The sequence below is a fragment of the Anolis sagrei genome, chromosome X (genome assembly GCF_037176765.1).
Source record: "Anolis sagrei isolate rAnoSag1 chromosome X, rAnoSag1.mat, whole genome shotgun sequence".
Taxonomy (NCBI): Eukaryota; Metazoa; Chordata; class Lepidosauria; order Squamata; family Dactyloidae; genus Anolis; species Anolis sagrei.
The window spans coordinates 87,768,710-87,780,541 of record NC_090034.1 but is presented as its reverse complement, the minus strand read 5'-3'; positions in this window follow the sequence as shown (position 1 = coordinate 87,780,541).

Sequence of the window (11,832 nt, the reverse complement as noted above, 5' to 3'; positions counted from 1 at the left end):
CCAGAGATACATCGACTCAGATTTTTTTGGACTGATTTTTTTTTTTACTATAATGTGTTGAGTTATGCATGAGTATAAAGAATCATGATCTTTCCCTTTCCTGAAACATTCTTTATTCACAAGTCATTGCAGGAAGGAATTCCATTTCTTGACCATTTCCATTTCCTTCCCTTCCACACATTCATTGTGACTTTCATAATGAATCTTCTACACAACACCAGAGAGAGCAATATGCAAGTGATATCATCTGCCTATTCCATAGACCATATTGTGGACAGAGAAGCACGAGGGGAAAATACACATAGCAAATGGTGCAGGTTTGCAGCTTGGGAGTTCTCCTGGATTCATCGTTGAGCCTGGAACCCCAGGTTTTGGTGGTGGCCAGGGGAGCTTTCGCACAACTAAAACTTGTATGCCAGTTGCTCCCGTACATTTGGAAGTCAGACTTGGTCACAGTGGTCCACACTCTGGTTATATCCTATATAGATTACTACAACGCGCTCTACAGTGCTTTGAAGACTGTATAGTCAAAGGCTTTCGTGGCTGGAAACACTGGGTTGTTGTAGATTTTTCGGGCTGTATGGCCATGTTCTAGAAGCATTCTCTCCTGATGTTTTGCCTGCATCTATGGCAGGCATCCTCAGACCTCACGATCTCTGAGGATGGCTGCCATAGATGCAGGCGAAATGTCAGGAGAGAATGCTTCTAGAACATGGCCATACAGCCTGAAAAACCTACAACAACCCAGCTTTGAAGACTGTTCAGAAGCTCCAATTGGTTCAATGGGTGGAAGCCATGTTGCTCATCCGAGTGGCGTACAGAGAGCATACGGGTTGTATGCTCCCTGTTACGTCATCTCCACTGGCTGCCAGTCTGCTACCGAGCACAATTCAAAGTGCTGGCTTTAGCCTACAAAGGCCGAAATGTGCCATCCCAATTTACCTGTCCAAAAGTATCTCCCCCAATGAACCACCTCGGAGATTAAGATCTTCTGGGGAGGCCCTGCTCTCGGTCCCACCTTCTTTGCAAGGGCAGTTGGTGGGGACGAGAGACAGGGTCTTCTCAGTGGTGGCCCCTCGGCTGTGGAACTCCCTCCCTAGCAACATTAGATCAGCCCCCTCAATCCTGACCTTCAGAAGGAGAGTAAAAACCTGGCTCTGGGACCAGGCCTTTGGAGAACCCATGCAATAATACAGTATAATTAGAATATGTGCAATGACTACGGAACGGCCTCAGACTATGATTTTTGGATGGCATGATTTTAATATTTAATGTAATTTAAAATTTTAATACATATTAATTTTAATTTAATGGATTTTAAGCTTAATATTGTATGTGTTTAAGGCACTGAATAACTGCCATATGTAAGCCGCCTTGAGTGCCCCTTGGGGTAGAGAAAGGTGGGGTATAAATAGGGCAAATAATAAATAAATAAACGAGGAGTCAGTGTTTTGCATTTATTTTGTTATGTCCAACTCCTGTTTTTGGACAGTCCATTATTTATTTACAGTATTTATATACTGGTTTTCTCTCCCCTGGGGGGACTCAAAGCGGTTTACACAGAAATAATGGCAAAATTCAATGCCTTACATACGTAAACCAAATCACAAATCAATATCATATAACTAAGCATAAAATCAATAAGACAATTCATCATAAGATAAGATAAAAGGACATTGAAAACATGAAATAGAAGAACTAAAACACCCAATAAAAACATTAAAATCACATGATCCAAGCACGTAGACGGGTTCCATCTGTTACTCCATCTCACTTGGCCTAACTTCTTATCCATGTGTATGAATGAAACATGAACATATAAACACCCAACAATTAGCATATAATTTTAACAAGCGAGACTCTCAACCACAGTTGCAGCATCAAGTATTTCTCTTCCCAGTTCCAGAGAGTCAACAATATTCAATGGCATTCCCCTTCTGTCTGTTTTTTTTTATTCTTCCCTTGTCTCCCCAGTTCAAATAGTCATGTGGCTGGTAACAACCTTGTGTGATAATGTCTGTTTTCCATTGTAACAGTGACCTGTTTTCCATTGGAAGCACTGCATGAGGAGTGACTGAATGCTTTCTTCCACAATGTTCCCAAAATTACAAAATTAATCTGTCAATATATTTCACCAACCAGATTCAAACCTTTGTTCTCTGTTTCCTTTGTGGGCTCAAAATGCAATAATATTAATTATCCTTATTGGATTAGTTTAAAAAATATTCTGGAAGTGGGAGGTGATCATTTGAAAAAAAATGTAAACGTCCAAGGTTCCCCAAATCTGGCGATATTCCCCCCTCCCCCTCTCCCGCCCCAGTAATTTCATCTATGTGAGCAATGATACTCACATTTGAATTTTAGACATGGAATAATAAAATAGCTGGATATAGAGTTTCGCTAGATTGACATCTGACAAAGTGCTTGCAACCAGAGCCGTAGCCAGAAAAAAATTTCGGGGAGGGTTGACAATTTGGGGGGGGGGTTGAAAATTTGGGGGGGGGGTTGAACATTTTGGGGAGGGTTGAAAATGGGGGGGGGGTTGAAACCTGCCTCCTAGCTCACACTGAAGCAAAGAGCACAGAAGGGGGCAGAGCAACCTTCCATAGCCTGCAGCTCCAACCCTGTCAACCACCTCCACCAAGTCTGGCCTCCTTAATGAGAGCATTCAACACACACACCCAACTTGGTTGCTTCACTACATCGGCTATTGCTGCAAGTAATGATAGTGTGAATAAATTGTCAATATTTGCTTGAGATAGTGCTTACAGTTCTGGAGGGACTCTTAATTTTTTGCATCTCATAGACTTAGCATGGGGATTTGGTTAACCAGTTAAAATTCATGAGTAAACCAGGTTTTTTAAAAAAAATCTGAAACATTTCGGGGGGGGGGTTTGAACCCCTAAAACCACCCCCTCGCTACAGGCCTGCTTGCAATGATCAGGAATCTTGGGTGTTTTAGATCTTTTGGGGGGAGGGGGGGGTTGAGAAAGATGTTGGGGCCAGTCATGTGTGGCATGGATAGTTATAATGCCTACACTCCCAAAGTGTATCACAATGGCTATTGGGTGTCTTAAAAGAGTGGGAGTTGCCGAGAGGTGTCCTGCTGTAGTTCAAGAGAGGAGATGCCATATCCCAGCTCCTCAGCAAGTATGTACCCAGAGGTCAAGATGTCTGTTTTCTTAGTTGTGGAATTGCAACTGGATGCCATCCAGATAACCCTGCCCATCCATGGCTATTAATGGTTCTCGGGAATGCTGGTAACCTGTTTTCCATTTGAAGCCGTCATAGAATCATAGAATCATAGAATCAAAGAGTTGGAAGAGACCTCATGGGCCATCCAGTCCAACCCCCTGCCAAGAAGCAGGAATATTGCATTCAAATCACCCCTGACAAATGGCCATCCAGCCTCTGCTTAAAAGCTTCCAAAGAAGGAGCCTCCACCACACTCCGGGGCAGAGAGTTCCACTGCTGAACGGCTCTCACAGTCAGGAAGTTCTTCCTAATGTTCAGATGGAATCTCCTCTCTTGTAGTTTGAAGCCATTGTTCCAGGTCCTAGTCTCCAAGGAAGCAGAAAACAAGCTTGCTCCCTCCCTGTGGCTTCCTCTCACATATTTATACATGGCTATCATATCTCCTCTCAGCCTTCTCTTCTTCAGGCTAAACATGCCCAGTTCCCTAAGCCGCTCCTCATAGGGCTTGTTCTCCAGACCCTTGATCATTTTAGTCGCCCTCCTCTGGACACATTCCAGCTTGTCAATATCTCTCTTGAATTGTGGTGCCCAGAATTGGACACAATATTCCAGGTGTGGTCTAACCAAAGCAGAATAGAGGGGTAGCATTACTTCCTTAGATCTAGACACTATGCTCCTATTGACACTATCCAAAATCCCATTGGCTTTTTTTGCCGCCACATCACATTGTTGGCTCATGTTTAACTTGTTCTACACGAGGACTCCAAGATCTTTTTCACACGTACTGCTCTCGAGCCAGGCGTCACCCATTCTGTATCTTTGCATTTCATTTTTTTCTGCCAAAGTGGAGTATCTTGCATTTGTCACTGTTGAACTTCATTTTGTTAGTTTTGGCCCATCTCTCTAATCTGTCAAGATCGTTTTGAATTCTGCTCCTGTCCTCTGGACTATTGGCTATCCCTCCCAATTTGGTGTCATCTGCAAACTTGATGATCATGCCTTCTAGCCCTTCATCTAAGTCATTAATAAAGATGTTGAACAGGACCGGGCCCAGGACGGAACCCTGCGGCACTCCACTTGTCACTTCTTTCCAAGATGAAGAGGAAGCATTAGTGAGCACTCTCTGTGTTCGTCCACTTAACCAATTACAGATCCACCTCACCGTAGTTTTGCCTAGCCCACATTGGACTAGTTTCCTTGCCAGAAGGTCATGGGGGACCTTGTCGAAGGCCTTACTGAAATCCAGGTACGCTACATCCACGGCATTCCCCGCATCTACCCAGCTTGTAGCTCTATCAAAGAAAGAGATCAGATTAGTCTGGCATGACTTGTTTTTGATAAATCCATGTTGACTATTAGCGATGACTGCATTTGTTTCTAAGTGTTTGCAGACCGCTTCCTTAACAATCTTTTCCAGAATCTTGCCCGGTATTGACGTGAGGCTGACCGGACGGTAGTTGTTTGGGTCATCCTTTTTTCCCTTCTTGAAGATTGGGACCACATTGGCCCTCCTCCAATCTGCTGGAACTTCTCCAAGAACTCTCAAAGATGGTTGCCAGTGGTTCCGAAATGACTTCCGCTAGTTCCTTCAATACTCTGGGGTGTAGTTGATCTGGCCCTGGGGACTTGAACTCGTTAAGAGCGGCCAGGTATTCCTGGACGACTTCTTTCCCAATTTGGGGTTGGATGTCCTCCAATCCCTCATCCACTCCATCTTGCTGAGGTTGAAGACTCTCTTTTTGTGAGAAGACCGAGGCAAAGAAGGCATTAAGTAGTTCTGCCTTTTCCCTATCCCCTGTCAGCATTGCCCCATCTTCTCCTCGAAGAGGTCCTATCGCCTCCTTGTTTTTCCTTTTTCTACTGACATAAGAATAGAAGCCCTTTTTATTGTTTTTAATGTCCCTGGCAAGTCTGAGCTCGTTTTTTGCTTTAGCCTTGCGGACCTTTTCCCTACAGGTGTTGGCTATTTGTTTGAATTCTTCTTTGGTGATTTCTCCCTTTTTCCACTTCTTGTGCATGTCTCTTTTGTGTCTTAGCACAGTTAGAAGTTCTTTGGACATCCATTCTGGCTTCTTTGCACTTGTCCTATTTTTTCTCTTTGTTGGCACGGTTTGCAATTGCGCCTTGAGTATTTCACTCTTGAGAAATTCCCATCCATCCGTAACTCCCTTGTCTTTTAGTATCTGTGTCCACGGAATGCTGCTCAGCGTTTCCTTCATTTTTTGGAAATCAGCTCTCCTAAAGTCCAAAATGCGGGTTTGACTTGTCTTAGTTTCGGCCTTCCTTTGTACCTCAAATTGCAGGAGCACATGGTCACTTGCCCCTAAGGATCCTTCCACTTCGACCGCATCGATCAGGTCCTCCGCATTTGTTAGGATGAGATCAAGAGTAGCCAATCCCCTTGTTGCCTCTTCTACCTTCTGGACCATGAAATTGTCTGCAAGGCAAGCGAGGAATTTGTTGGACCTTGTACTCTTGGCCGAGTTTGTTTTCCAGCAAATATCGGGATAGTTGAAATCGCCCATGACTACTACATCTCTTCTCTGTGCCTGTTTAGTCAACTGTTGGCAGAAGACTTCATCAAGTTCTTCCTCCTGGCTTGGGGGTCTGTAGTAGACGCCTACAACGACATCTTTTTGAGTCCCAGTTCCCTTGATTCTTATCCAGATGATTTCAAGCTGGTTTCCCAGATTGCTGTCTTGAATGTCTTCTGTAGCATAAGAATTTTTGACATATAAGGCTACTCCGCCTCCTCTCCCCTTTGTTCAGTTTCTGTGAAAGAGGTTATACCCCTCGATATCTACATTCCAACGATAGGAGTCATCCCACCAGGTTTCAGTGATCCCTATGATATCATATTTGTGGTGCTGTGCTAAAAGTTGGAGTTCGTCTTGTTTATTTCCCATGCTCTGTGCATTAGTGTAAAGACATGTGAGCCGTCATGAGGAGTGATTGAATGCTTTTTTCCACAATGTTCCCAAAATTAATTTGTCAATATATTTCACCAAACAGCTTCAACCTTTGTTCTCTCTTTTGTTTGCGGGCTCAAAATGCAATAATATTAATTATCCTTATTGGATTAGTTTTTTAAAATAAATATTCTGGAAGTGGGAGGTGATCATGGAGAAGCATCTGGTCTCAGCTGAATGGGGGAAAGAAATGTGGGTTTGCTATCAAATGGAGCGCACACACTGTTTCTTTCCTTCAGGAACCCAGTTATCAGGTCTCTGTTGTCCGAACGGACGCCCGTGACCTTTTCTCTGATAAACCAGAGTTGAAGCAACAGCCCCTCGCAGCTGCTGAGTAACAGGAAGGTTTCGAGTGGAACAGAAGGGCAAAATAATAACTCTTTAATCACCATCAGCATATATATGTCCCTTTATATGTAGATGTTGGAATAGTCTACAGAATTGCTATAGGGATGACAGTCAGAAATGCAAGAGAGGAAGTTCTTTGAACAACTAAAAAGAGGAGGAATGCACACAGGCACCAATTCCGTCACTTTGTTTTAGAGTAGCATTTCTCAACTTGGGGGTCAGGATCCCTGGAGGGGGGGTTGCGAGGGGGTGTCAGAGGGGTCACCAAAGACCATCAGAAAATACAGTATTTTCTGATGGTCATGGGATTTCTGTGTGGGAAATTTGGCCCAATTCTGTCATTGTTGGAGTTCAGAATGCTCTTTGATTATAGGTGAACTATAAATCCCAGCAACTACAGCTCCCTAATGTCAACGACTATTTTCCCCAAAGTCCACCAGTGTTCACATTTAGGCATATTGATTATTCGTGCCAAGTTTGGTCCAGATCCATCATTGTTTGAGTCCACAGTGCTCTCTTGATGTAGGTGAACTACTCCAATACTCAAAGTCAATGCCCACCAAACCCTTCTGGTATTTTCTGTTGGTTGTGGGAGTTCTGTGTGCCAAGTTTGGTTCGATTCCACTGTTGGTAGAGTTCAGAATGCTCTTTGGTGGTAGGTTATCTATAAATCCCAGCAACTACAACTTCCAAATTACAAAAATCAATCCCACCCACCAACCCCACCAGTATTCAAATTTGGGCATATTGAGTATTTGTGCCAAATTTGATTTAGTGAATGAAAATACATTTGGCCTATCATATATTTACATTACGATTCATAACAATGACAAAATTACAGTTGTGAAGTAGCAACAAAAATAATTTTATGGTTGGGGGTCACCACAACATGAGGAACTGTATTAAGGAGTTGAGAACCACTGTTTTAGAGTTAACAAGACCTTAGCCATGGAGCTGAAAGGGTAGGCTTCATAGTTTTGAATCTGACCGGGCTTCCTTAGATGTTGGTCTTTTGTGCCAACACCACTAGACAAAATTAATTCAATCCGTGCAGGTTATTATGTGGCAGAACCTCAGACAATGATACTTATCTCTGTCATTCCACTGGGGAAAAATCCCTACAAGGAGAGTGCAGCAAAATCTCCAAATGTTTTGCACTAAAATGTTCGCAATTCCTTATTAGTAGCCATCCTAAGTAAGTCGGGTGGGAGTTACAGAGGGAATTTGAAGAGCCATAAGGCTCCCAGCCAAGGATTTAAAAAAGGAGTGGGCCCTTGCTTCTCCGCAAACACATACACACAAGTGTCCCAATCACTGCTGAATTTAGACGTTACTATCTTAAATCCATGCAACCTGAAATAAATTGCACATTCTTGAAAACAGACCATGGATATTATCTCATGCAGACCGCCCCCCTTTCTAAACATTGCAAAAACATTAAGGAAACAAAGTACACTGGATGATGCAGGAAGACCTCCCCCTTGCGTCCGCCATGCTTCGTTAAGGAAGTGTTTTCAAAGTGTTGAGAAACTCATCTTCTGAGCTCAGGAATCGTTTTGAAATGAGAAAACAGTGAAAAACATGTGGGTTGGGATCTGTTAGATTCCCTTGCACTGAATCAATTTGGTGACAAAGGGGAATGAGCATCCCATGGGAAGAAATGGGGTCTTCCTGCACTCAATTGTGTGATAAATATGAAAATAGATAATTTCAGAAAAGGCAAGCAGCAGCACCGTATACTGGGGTACTGATAAACAATACTGTAAGGGATCACGGGTTTAGGGTGCGGGGTCCCTTTTCGAAGAAATCCACAGAGTCCAATAGGTTCATGTAGGACACCATTTATTCAAGCTGATCAGCATGAGGCGAATAGACAGCACTTCTGTAAGTGCTTTCGCAGACTGCCGCACCCTCCTCTGTTTTTGCAAACTTTTATATACCCTCAGGTAAACAAGACTTTTTTTGTCATGGAAAGTACTTTGACCTTTACTCTTCCTGTCCCATCAACCTCTTGATGGAAAGTACCTTCTTGCTCCTGCAGACTTTGTGCTTAACCACAACCCAACTTCCTATGTAAGCTCGAACTTTGTATGACCTCTACATGTCACCGCCATGAGTCGCCCGTAAGGGCTGAGAATGGCGGTCAATAAGTGCATCTAATAAATAAATAAATAATAAATAAATTAATGTCACCTCTTGTTTTTAAAACATTGTCTTCTGTGTTGCTCCTTTTCTACAGAGAAAGGGTACATTTCTCCTTTGTTGCTAATTTCATTCAAAGCCCCTTGCTTAGCTATTGCTAATTTCACTCAAAGACCCTTTCAATACAATTTGCTTTTTAATGCAATGGGATTAAATGCCACAGTAATATGATGCTTCCCCAATCATGACATGAGGTCCTACATCTGCTCCAGCATCTACCCTGGGAGAAAGGCAGGGTAACATTCAATAAATAGATAAAGGTAAAGCTTTTCACCTGACAGTAAGTCTAGTCGTGTCTGACTCTGGAGATGGTGCTCATCTCAATTTCTAAGCTGAAAAGCCAGTGTTATCCGTAGACGCCTCCAAGATTATGTGGCCGTCATGACTACATGGAGCACCGTTGCCTTCCTGTCGGAGCGGTACCTATTGATCTACTCACATTTGCATATTTTCAACTTATCTATCAAAACATGCCTCTCCTTACCAACCTTCCAGGAATTTAAGGTCATCTGGGGAGGCCCTACTCTCGATCCTGCCTGCCTCACAGGCGCGCTTGGTGAGGACGAGAGACAGGGCCTTCTCAGTGGTGGCCCCTCAGCTGTGGAACTCCCTTCCTGGGGATATTAGATCGGCCCCCTTCCTCCTGACTTTTAGGAAAAGAGTAAAAACCTGGCTCTTCGAGCAAGATTTGGAACCTCATTGTAACCAGACAAACTCAGTACTGTGAACCAATATGGAACGGCCTAACAATGCAAATGGATATGGATTTAAACCCGGACTTCATTGATTTTTATAGTTTTAAAATGTTTTTATATTAATTTTATTATGTGATTTAACCTGTTTTAAATGATGTATTGATGTGTGTTTGGCATCTAATTGTTGCCAGTTTGTATGCCGCCCTGAGTCACCTTCGGGCTGAAAAGGGCAGGATAAAAGTGTGGCAAATAAATAAATAAATAAATAGGTTGGAAGAAGCTGGAGCTAACATCAGAAGCTCACCCCACCCCCCAGATTCGAACCACCAATCTTCCGGTCAGCAAGTTCAGTACTTCAGCACTCTAACCCACAGTGCCACGGGGGCTCCATTAATAAATAAACAGCATAAATAATGATGCATATAATTCTGCACATTTGGAGGGCATCAGCATGGGAAAATTGTACTAAGTCATTAGCAAACTTTAAAAGATTTCATGAAGTCATGAACTGTGATTTCTGATTTTTAATATAAGACAAAATATAAGTTCACTGGATTTTAATATTTGGCTATCCAGATGTTTTGGATGTCACTCCAAGAGTCCCACCTGGGTGATCAATGGTTGCGAATTGGCATCTATAAATATCTGGAAGAGCAAAGGTGGAGAACCACTGAAAGTTTCTGGTGAAATCAAATAGGTGAGGAATTGAAAAGAAAAGAATAGAAATAAGAAATCACAGGTGCAAAAATGGCCTAGTGTAGATTTATATTGCACTGTAGTAATGAAGGACTCTGGCCATATTTTAGAACACAAAAAGTTGTAATATTCAAACAATGTTATTGTACTTAATGTTAAGCACATAAATAAACAATTTAAAATTGCATTTTCAAAAAACTAAAATATTCTTCATTTTAAAAAAACCCTACCTCAGCTGCCAGTAGGTTGTCAAAAATTCTACCTCAGCAAAAAGATATTTTGCCTGCTAGACATTCAACAGGGAAGGCGCAATCCCAGTTTTTCTCCAAAGGGAAAATACTTTTTTCCATTTTGCCCTGTAATAACCTCTCAAAGATTTCCTTGGAGTGATGTTTCACCCCACCTAGGACCTCAGGAAATGATTCCCCAAATTACCATAATCCTTTCACAATGAACTGGAAGACTCAGGGGAAACACACAATGGACTTGCGTCAGTGGCTCTGGGTCCTCTTTCCTGTTTCACCTGATTTGATCTGGATTATCTTTGGGAACGCTCCCTCTCCTATGCCCCCAAACCAGACTCACCCTTGCGTCACAAATTAAGATGGTCATCTCCTTAAGCACCCATTGTTTTTCTGGATGAACACCATTGTATCAATCGGAAATAGAATATTAAACTTATATCGATTGCACTGCATTCCTTTTCAATTGCACCCCTCTCATGGGCAAATTGATAAATGGACACACTCTTCAGAATAGTTCAATGATAATTTATTAAAGTTTTCCAACACGGCAAAGACCAACCAGTAATGACTTTGGACGGAGCCCTGTACTACTTAGGGGACAGGTCCAAGCAGAGGCGGCCCTAGGTAATTTTCAACGGTAAGCAAACAGTATTTTGCCCTCCCCCCCAACCAATCATTGATATATATTTTCTGTTTGTCGTGGGAGTTCTGTGTGCCATATTTGGTTCAATTCCATCATTGGTGGAGTTCAGAATGCTCTTTGATTGTAGGTGAACTATACATCTCAGTAACTACACTTGCCGCACTTGCTCCCTTGCCTGGCCCGTTTTGGGTCCGGAGGCGTGCCTGAAGACCCCGGCGTGTGCACCAAAAGTCACCTCTTCTCTTGACTTTCTCCTCAGCCATTGGGACCAAGAAAGAGAGAGAGGTGGAGATGCCCACCTTTCCTGAAGGTAGGCGCAAAAACAAAGGAGGGAGCAGAGGTGGGAGATACCTCCAGCTGGAGGGTCCCTCTCTCTCTCTCTCTCTCTTGGTCCCAATGGCTGAAGAGAAAGTCAGGAGAAGAGGCAACTTTTGGTGCGCACGCTGGGGTCTTCAGACACGCCTCCGGACCCGAAGCGGGCCAGGCGCAGAGGCTCCGCCCCTTGGCCCACCCGTGGATTGAGGAGAGGAGAGGAGGCGGGTGGAGCGCCGGGGGGATCGGGAAAGGGAGCCGGTCATGGGGAAGGGATCAAACGCAGAGAACGATTGAGCGCCGGCTCTGCTCGCGCACACGGTGGCCAGGTGGAGCAGGAACGAGAGGGGCGAGGCGAGGCTCAAGGGCCCGGCCCCTTTGGAAAGAGGATCGCTCGGCAGCGAGGCAAGAAAGCCGAGACTCCCCCCGGACTGCTAGGGCTGTTGTGAGCTGAGGGGGTGCTCCTCAAGTAGTGGTCGAGGGGCATTTACAGAGGCGCCTCTGTGTCCCTGGCAAAAAAAAGTGTG